Source organism: Lycium barbarum, chromosome 7 (genome assembly GCF_019175385.1).
Source record: "Lycium barbarum isolate Lr01 chromosome 7, ASM1917538v2, whole genome shotgun sequence".
NCBI lineage: Eukaryota > Viridiplantae > Streptophyta > Magnoliopsida > Solanales > Solanaceae > Lycium > Lycium barbarum.
The window spans coordinates 9,193,084-9,203,724 of NC_083343.1; positions in this window are offsets into that span (position 1 = coordinate 9,193,084).

The following is a 10,641-nucleotide window of genomic DNA, read 5'->3' on the forward strand; positions in this document are numbered from 1 at the left end:
GATATTATGTATGACACCGAGCCTTAACGGCCGGGCATGATTTTTCACATATAACGCTGAGCCTTACAGCCGGGCATGGATACTATCTGTTATGTATTTATATATATATATATGCATACAAATGATTTTATCATGCATTTTATCTTGTGCTACTTCCAGATGTTCAGTTTTCTTTTGCCCTTATTAATGTTACATTATATCTTAATTATGTTGTTACTCTCCTGCCTTAAATACTCAGTACGTTTATCCGTACTGATGTCCCATTGCACGGGACGCTGCATTTCATGCTGTAGGCTCCGATAGGGTTATTGAAGAGCAACCGCAGTAGGATTTTCCAGCTTTAGCGGTGTTAGCAAGTGTCACTACTCCGGACTTGCTATCTTTTGGTACTTTTCTGTTGGTATAATATATGTTCATATGTATACTCTTAGAGGCTCATGGACATAGAAGGGTATGTAAATATTATATATGGCCTTGTCGGCCTTGTTTTGAGCTTTTCTGATAGCCTTGCCGGCTTTGTGATACTCGTGATGTTGTAGCGACCTTGTCAGTTTGCATATGAATATATATGTTGGATTATTGGATATTTCTATGTTGGGCCTTTTTTGCGTGCAGTTGTTCTTTGAATTAGGGTATATGATGCTCAAAGTACCTATTAAGTTAGGTGGTCTCGGCCTTGTTGACACTCAATTTTGGTCCTCCCTCTTCCAGTTCACTTCCTCGAGCTTCTAAGTTTATTAAAAAACTAAATACTTCCTACAATTCACTATTTCCACTTTTACTATTAATAGACATTTTTATTTTATTATTAGATCTATAATTATGTTACTATTGATCTCAATTATTACTAATTTATCACTTGCTAATCAAAAATAAAACCCAGACGACATTTTTATTACTATTACTAGTCAGATTATAATACTAAATTATATCCTATTTACTCTAGTTATTAAATTTACTATCCTGGTATTTTAATGATATAAAGAGGCACATGGAATGCTTTGAAGAAAGAAAAACACCAAAGTTCAGCCATTTAAGCCTATTGCTACACCTAGTTAAATAGCCAAAACCCACCAGAAAATGGGTCCAAAGCAGCCCAAAATTAGTCCTAAAACCCAATTGTATTGAGGCCCAATTCGAATAACACTAGCCCAACCCAACAAAACACGCACATTTCAGCCTTTTCCAAAACCTAATTCTTTCCTCATCAGCCGCTATCTCCTTTTCCCTTCCATTTTTGGACGGTTTTGTACTTCTCCTTCACCATCACAGAACCCTGCTCCATCATTTTTGTAAAAGTTTCAAAACTATTTTGTTTTCTTCAACAAATCTCTTTGGTTCCAAGTCAAAATTTCGTCACAGAGATTTGTTTTAGACAAGAGATGAATCACGGGTCCTTTTCTCTCTTCACCCATATCAGCCCCCTTTTTCTGCTCATTTCCGACATGATTTTGACTCATCACAACGACCATCTTTCAAAATTGAACGTTTTGCAAGTTCCCGCCCATGAATCTCTACTCAAAAGGAACCCTAGAGTTTCAACTTCACCTATAAATACGACCTTAAAAATTCTGCCCGCCCAGTGGGAAACAACCTTGAACATCTTAGAACACCTTGACTCTGATAACCCACGGGTGAACAACGAAAAATGCTATTTTTACTCTAAAGCATCAGTTTTTTTCTTGTTCTTACTCTATCTCTGTTGGTCTCGAGCCATAGCAGAGATCTTCTAGTGTTGTTCGTGAAAGAGAGTTAGATCCGAGGCCAACATCCTTGTTCACTGTACCAATAAAAGATTAGTAAATCTTAAGCTTGAATCTTTTCCTCTATTTTCCTTTTACTGCTAGTGTATAATAAATGTTTCCTGTTTTAGATAAAATCATGAGTTAGAGTTCTCTTGTTATGAAACCATGCCTTTTAGGAAGATAACTTTCTCTCTGTATATTCAAAAACCCGATTGATGAATATTGGCTCAACTGCTTATGTGAATACATTAGGCTTCATCTCTATAGCGTTGGTCTAGATGCTAGGATACAAGATCTTTATATGTACTTTGTAGGAAATTGATTTATGAGCATTCTATACTTATGTATAGATGCTAAGATTTATCCTTCTCTATGATAGTAGAAAGTATTGATTGTCTGTTTACTTCATTTCTACCATGACCATTAGACAACGTATCCCTTTGGTTTCAGATTTAAGTAAAAGGAGGCACCTTTAATCTAATTAATGCACTGTTTGGACCGTAGATTTTGGGATAAGTAGTAGCATGCTTAAGTCTTGTTTTTTCTTTCATTATGTGAAATTTGTTAGCTTACAGAATATGGGTGGTTTAAATGGTAGAGTGATTTCATTTTACTTATAATGTCCTCTCTATATTTGAAGCAAGGATCAGATTTCTCTCATTCTCACTGTAACTTTTATTTCTTTGCATGAAAACCAGAGTCGAAGAGTTTCACTTTGAGACTCAACGATGCCTCGCAAAGGAGTCTGCATGACCTCTCCGTTCCTCACCATTTATTTCCCTCGCTCCCTCCTAAATGCATCCGAACAGAGAAAAAAAGAAGAGCGAGGCGAAATTCTGAGTTTTAGTGCAAGTTGTCCGCTACATATTCTTTATATTCTAGTTGCACAAAAACTATCGAAACTCGGCAGAATGTGCCATTGATTTTCTTCGGTATATTTGCTGGTGTGATTTGAAACTTTTAATTATTCATTATCTGTTAGGACCCATGACTAGCATAGGATTAATAACAAGGTTATTTTCAATCATTTAAGTGTTTCTATGACTTAGTAAGCTACTTCATTACCTATTTTATGAGGCCAAATTCTTAAAAGATTTTAAATTTTGTGCTTTAATCATCATTGGTTGTCTTATTGATTTTTGGCTAATGTACTCAAGATTTTTATCAACTTTAAAAATTAGCTTCTAAACAATACCTTACCAGCTAAAGTCACATTATTGACATGGTACATTTATATCCCTTGCCCAGTTAGCAATATTTTCAAAAGTGAATGCAATACTTTACAATTTCACATTAATCACTGTCTACTGGTTCCAACGTTTTGTTTTAAAAACAGATAATTCAAATATAGCCAATAGACATTTATATATTTTTAATAACCCTTTAGCATATTCAGCACATAAGCTAATTAATTTAAGTCTGGTCGGTTAACCATTGTTAATGGATCTTAAAGGGTGCTTAATACCTTCCCTTTAGATTAGTTGAGCCCTTATAATCTTTAAGTTAGTAGACCATAACGGAGTTAACTTTAGACAATAACTTTAATTAACTTTAGGTGTCCTAATTCATCATAAATAATTAGGTGGTGCTTCCTTAATTTTAGTTATCGTCGGAATTACCGGAATGTTGTAAACCATTTTGACTTCGGTTAAAATGGGGTATAACAGGCCTATGGGTCGGAGCCCGTCATACCCCTCGGTGGGGTGTGACAAATAAGTCTGCTAAACATAACTGCTGGGACAAGGCCCCCAGCATACCTTCAATGCATAACTAATAGGACATAGATAAATGACTAAACCCCGAAGAAGATGGGGCTCACCAAAAGCTGATACGTGGATGATCCTACTGAGCACATGCATCGTGATAGCTCCATGGACAAGGATGACGCTATAGAACCCTAAGAAGATCGTCGTCAAGGTCATAAGCTAAGGAGATGCAAGCCAAGGTTGCTGGGCTTCAATTGGAAATCAAAAAGATGCTTATCGTGGAAGAAAAGCCCAAGAACGAGTCCAAGAATTATGCAGAAGAATGGGCTAAATACTACACATATTTCATGATCCAAGTCTAAGCTCAAGAGAAGGAAGATTGGGCTCCACATGGAGCCCAAAAGAGCTTAAATTCAAGCCCACATGGGGCTGAAGTTTCTACCCATTAAAGAAATTAAATTCAACCCAAATTGGGTTGGAGAAAGTCACACGTACAAAGTGACTTTTTGGGCAACCTTCTCCTTATTCTATTAGGGAAGAAGTTTGTCAATTATTTTACATGCTTTCCTAGTTTAATCCTAATTAGGTTTTAGTATTTAATTATTTCCATAAAAGTAGATTCTAATCCCATTCGATTTGGGATAAGTTTCCCCTATATATAGGGGTGGATTTTGTTATTTTCATTAGACAAATATTATTATTATTGAGAGTTTCTCTATTTTACACCTTTGTGTGGCTACTTTGGATTTATCTTGCAACCTTATAAGAACGATTCTTTTAAGAGATAAGATTAATTCGTACTTGATATCTTTGGTTCTTATTCGTAAATTAAAGAAGGTAATTAGTCTTATACTAATTATTGTCTCTAATTTCTTCGAAATAGGGGTCTAGATCACCTTTTGATCTAAGTTCTTGAATTGACTCTATTAGTATCTTAATTAGTCTTAATCCGCTAATTTTGAATACTAAGACCAATTAGGGTTCTTATCACTTAATCTTGAAATTTGGGGATTTTATTCTTGAATGTCTCCTATCTTTACATTCTTGTCTTTAATCTTCGTATTTTCGCTTCCGCATCATAATCTTGTTTTGTTCAAGTACTCCCATTCTTATCAAATGGTATCAGAGCGGTGCTATCAAGGTTCTGTTCGTGATAATCTTGGGAGTTTCGTTAAAAAAAAAAAAGGAAAATTCTCTTTTTCTTTTAGTAGCTTAAAATGGTAAAGCTATATAGCAACAAAAAAAACATTCTTGCAAATTAAGAAACTCCATAGTTATTGTGTTTCTTGTTTTTCCAACATCAAGAAGGAAAACCAAGAAGAGGGGAAATTTGAATTTTTTTTCCATACAAATTGGTCTTTTTCTTGTCTCGCCAAACCCAATCCGTCTGGGAGTTGGTAATTTTTTTTCTTTCTTCTACATCTTACTTCTAAAGGATTGTACTAGTAGGGTTTATATATAAATTTTAAAGGAACCAGCCAAAGGTAGTAATTTGAGTGGAAAAGGGCAAGAGAGGGTGAGATCAATTGAGGGAAAAAGTCGAATTGAGAGATATTTATTCCTTAGTATTTTTTCGAGATGTCTCAAACAGGAAAGAAGAGTGAAGCAGGAACTCAAAACAACAACTTAGTGGAGATGCTCAGAATGATTACCGCCGACTTGAAGCATTAGAGGCAACCCAAAATCCACCTAATCCGGTGAACATAGCCGATGTGCGGAGAATCCAACAACATCCGATTCCTCAGGTTAGGAGACAAGCTGTTCGACCTCCTCAATTCCAACAAGGTGAGAATCAGTTTGGAGACAATGAGGACGAATTTGAGGAAGCTTACCAAAGGAGGAACGAAAGAAGGGCACTACGAGATAGGGCTGAGGATGACAATCTTATTAGCATTAAGATGAAGATCCTACTTTCAAGGGAACAAGAGATCCGGACTTGTACCTTGATTGGGAGAGAAAGGTGGATGCCATCCTTGACTGTCATAACTACTCTGAAGGTTAGAAGGTTAAACTTGCTGTGGTTGAATTTTCTGACTATGCTGCTAGTTGGTGGAAGAAATATAGCAAAGACATACTAGACAATGGAGAACTGCCCGTTGCAACATGGGACGAGATGAGGAGGGTTATGCGAAAGGGTTTTGTGCACTTTCAAAGAGATCTGCAACAACGCCTTCAAACTCTTAGGCAAGGTTCTAACTCTGTGGATGATTATTTTAAGGCTATGGATATGGCTATGATCCAAGAAAATTGTAATGAAGAAGAGGAAGCCACTATGGCTAGGTTTCTTAATGGGTTAAATGGAGAAATAGCTAATAGAGTAGAATTGCAACAATATGTAAACTTAGATGAGTTGGTAGTGTTGGCTGAAAAAGTAGAAAAACAGATTAAAAGGAAGAAACAAGCTAGCTCATGGAAAAAATGATCTACTACAGCTCCAAGGAGGCCATGGCCAACACATGAGGAGAAAACTTCCTAAAGCACAAGATGATAAGGGAAAAGGTAAATCTCACAAAAACTTTTAACATAAAAACTTCTACTCCTTCTACACCTTCTAGTGCGATACAATGTCACAAATGTCAAGGGAGGGGACATAAGGCGTTTGAATGTCTAAATAGAAGAACTATCTTAATTAAAGATAACGGGGAATATGAGAGTAAAAAATGTGAGGGAGAAGAAGAAGAAGAGGGTGTTGAGAGTGAGGACGAGAGAGATGTGGGTCCTCGTGCTGAGGGAACTTTTTTGGGGGTAGTTAGGCGTCTTATGAACATTAATATGGGAGAGCTTGATGAGGCACAGAGAGAAAATATTTTTCATACACGATGTGGGATAAAGGGTAAAATTTGCTCTATGATTATTGACAATGGTAGTTGTGCTAACGTGGTGAGTGCGTACGTTGTGGAGAAATTGGGAATTCCATGCACGAAACTTAAGACCAATTATAAGCTCCAATGGTTGAATGAATGTGGAGACCTCAAGGTGAGTGAACAATGCATGATTTCTTTTTCTATTGGGGAGTATTCTGATGAAGTTCTCTGTGAAGTTGTACCAATGCAAGTTTGTCATATTTTATTGGGATGACCCTGGCAATACGACAGATATACTTCCCATTGTGGAAGGAGAAATAAGTACTCTCTTGAACATAAGGGAAAGAATTATATTCTAGCACCCTTAACTCCTTCCGAAGTGTATGAAGACCAACAATGATTGAAAGAAACAATTGGAAAACATGGGGAAGGATAAAAAAAAAGAGTAAGATAAGAGAGGAAAAAAATCAAGTGAGGCGTGAGGAGAGAGAGGGCAGCGACGAGAGAAAATAAAAGGTGGGAAAGGGTGATAAAAAAAGAAAGAATTGGTGAGAGAAAAGAGGCTAAGGGTGAAAAAATAGTGAGCCTTGCAAAAGCCAAAGAGTGTTTACTTGCAAGAAATGAGGGGTTGCCCATTATCTTGCTTACATATAGGGAAGTTATGATTAACACTAACGATTTAGCTCTTTCTTTGCCTAGTTTTGTTTCAAAACTTTTGTAGGATTTTGACGATGTCTTTCCTGAGGATATCCCTAAGGGGTTACCCCCTTTGAGAGGAATAGAACATCAAGTTGACTTTATGCTTGGATCTCAATTGCCGAATAGGCCTGCTTATAGAAGCAATCCCGATGAAACAAGGGAACTACAAAGACAAGTAGTAGAGTTACTTGAAAAGGGATTTGTGAGAGAAAGTATGAGCCCGTGCTCTGTTCCCGTGCTTTTGGTACCAAAAAAAGATGGTACTTGGAGGATGTGTGTGGATTGTCGCGCCATCAACAAAATAACGGTAAAGTATCACCATCCTATTCCCCGTCTAGATGATATGCTTGACCAATTGCATGGTTCTAAAATATTTTCTAAAATTGATTTAAAAAGTGGATACCACCAAATTCGAATGAATCCCGGAGATGAGTGGAAAACTGCTTTCAAAACTAAGTATGGCTTGTATGAGTGGTTAGTGATGCCGTTTGGTCTAACTAATGCACCTAGTACTTTCATGAGACTAATGAACCATATCTTTATGGATTTTCATGGCAAATTTGTTGTGGTCTATTTTGATGATATTCTGATCTTTTCAACCTCTCTTGAAGAACATGTGGAACACTTGAGGTTAGTTTTTGATGTGCTTAGGGAGCAACAATTGTATGCTAATTTGTCAAAGTGCACGTTTTGTGTTGATAAAGTAATCTTTCTTGGTTTTGTTGTTAGCTCAAAGGGTGTTGAGGTTGATGTAGATAAAATTAAAACAGTTAAAGAATGGCCTACACCTAAGAGCATGACGGAAGTTAGGAGTTTTCATGGACTTGCTAGTTTTTATAGGAAATTTGTGAGGGACTTTAGTACAATTGCTGCACCATTAACTGAAGTCATAAAAAAGGATAAGGTTTTTAATTGGGGAAAAGAACAAGACCACACATTTAATGTCTTGAAGGATAAGTTGTATCCTGCACCTTTGTTGCAATTACCTGATTTTTCTAAATCCTTTGAAATTGAATGTGATGCTAGTGGAAAAGGTATAGGGGCTGTTTTAATGCAAGATTCTAAGCCTATTTCATATTTTAGTGAGAAAGTGAGTGGAGCTACATTGAATTATTCTACTTATGATCATGAGTTATACGCATTGGTAAGGGCTTTGGCTACTTGGCAACATTACTTATGGCCGCGTGAGTTTGTGATAAAGACTGAACATGAGTCATTGAGGTACTTGAAAGGCCAAGCTAAGTTGAGTAGGCGACATGCCAAGTGGGTGGACTTCATTGAGACGTTTCCTTATGTGATTTCATACAAGCAAGGTAAGGACAATGTGGTGGCTGATGCATTATCACGAAGGTACATTCTTGTCTCTACTCTTACTTCTAAACTAATGGGATTTGAGCACATCAAAGGTTTGTATCTTGATGATTCCTAGTTTGGGGTTGCTTATCTTGCATGTTTGAAGGGACCCTTTGAGAAGTTCACTTTACGTGATGGGTTCCTTTTCAACGAAAATAAGTTGTGTATGTCAATATGTTCATTGCGTGAGGTTTTTGTAAAAGAGGCACATTGCGGGGGTCTTATGGGACACTTTGGAGTGCGAAAGACCTTAGATATACTTGCTGAAAATTTCTTTTGGCCTGGCATGCGCAAGGATGTAGAAAAATTTTGTGCACAATGTTTAGAATGTAAACATGCTAAATCTAGGGTTTTGCCACATGGGTTGTACACTCCTTTACCTGTTCCGATTTCACCTTGGATAGATATCTCTATGGATTTTGTCTTAGGTTTGTCGAAAACAAAGTATGGTAAGGATAGTGTCTTTATTGTGGTGGATAGATTCTCTAAGATGTCTCGTTTCATTCCATGCTTGAAAACTAATGATGCTTCTCATGTGGTTGATTTGTTTGTTAAAGAAATTGTGAAATTACATGGCATACCTAGAACTATTGTTAGTGATAGGGATGTTAAGTTTTTTAGCCACTTTTGGCGTGTTCTTTGGGGAAGGCTAGGGACCACATTGTTGCTTTCTACTTCTTGTCACCCACAAACTGATGGGCAAACTGAGGTGGTGAATAGAACTTTAGGTAACATGTTGAGGGCTGTTTTGAAAGGCAAATTAACTTCTTGGGAGGATCACTTAGCTTTGGTGGAATTTGCATATAATAGAACTATTCATTCTTTTACTGGGTCTTCTCCTTTTGAAGTTGTTTATGGTTTTAATCCCCTTACTCCACTTGATTTAGTGCCATTGCCTACTAATGATGTTGCTAGTCTTGATGGAACAAATAAAGCTGAGATGATGAGAAAAATACATGAGCGAACTAGACTGGCCATTCAAAAGAGGAATGAGCAAGTTGCTTCGAGAACAAACAAAGGACGAAAACAAGTCATCTTTGAGCCTGGGGACTCAGTTTGGGTTCACATGAGGAAAGAAAGGTTTCCTTCTAAAAGGAAGTCTAAATTTCATGCTAGAGGCGATGGACCCTTCAAAGTTCTTGAGCGAATTGGAGACAATGCTTACAAGTTGGACCTGCTTGGTGAGTATCAAGTAAGTGCTACTTTCAATGTTGCTGACTTGTCCTTGTTTGATGAAGGGTTAAATTCGAGGACGAATTCTTTTCAAGAAGAGGAGGATAATATCTCCACGGGCAAGGATGGCGCTATAGAAGCCCTAAGAAGATCTTCGTCAAGGTCACAAGCTAAGGAGATGCAAGCCAAGGTTGCTGGGCTTCAATTGGAAATCAAAAAGATTCTTATCGTGGAAGAAAATCCTAAGATCGAGTCCAAGAATTATGCAGAAGAATGGGCTAAATACTACACATATTTCATGATCCAAGTCCAAGCTTAAGAGGAGAAAGATTGGGCCCCACATGGAGCCCAAAAGAGCTTAAATTCAAGCTCACATGGGGCTGAAGTTTCTTCCCAGGAAAGAAATTAAATTCAACCCAAATTGGGTTGGAGAAAGTCACACGTACAAAGTGGATTTTTGGGCAACCTTCTCCTTATTCTGTTAGGGAAGAAGTTTGCCAATTATTTTGCATGCTTTCCTAGTTTAATCCTAATTAGGTTTTAGTATTTAATTATTTCCATAAAAGTAGATTCTAATCCCATTCTATTTGGGATAAGTTTTCCCCTATATATAGGGGTGGATTTTGTTATTTTCATCAGACGAATATTATTATTATTGAGAGTTTCTCTATTTTACACCTTTGTGTGGCTACTTTGGATTTATCTTGCAACCTTATAAGAACGATTCTTTTAAGAGATAAGATTAATTCGTACTTGATATCTTTGGTTCTTATTCGTAAATTAAAGAAGGTAATTAGTCTTATACTAATTATTGTCTCTAATTTCTTCGAAATAGGGGTCTAGATCACCTTTTGATCTAAGTTCTTGAATTGAATCTATTAGTATCTTAATCCGCTAATTTTGAATACTAAGACCAATTAGGGTTCTTATCACTTAATCTTGAAATTTGGGGATTTTATTCTTGAATTTCGCCTATCTTTACATTCTTGTCTTTAATATTCGTATTTTCGCTTCCGCATCATAATCTTGTTTTGTTTAAGTAATCTGATTCTTATCACATCGTCCTGTAAATCCGAACCTGCATCGTGAAATACAAGTCCTCGAGCAATAGAAAGGGGACGTTAGCACATAGAATGTACTGGTATGTAAAGCAACTGAATG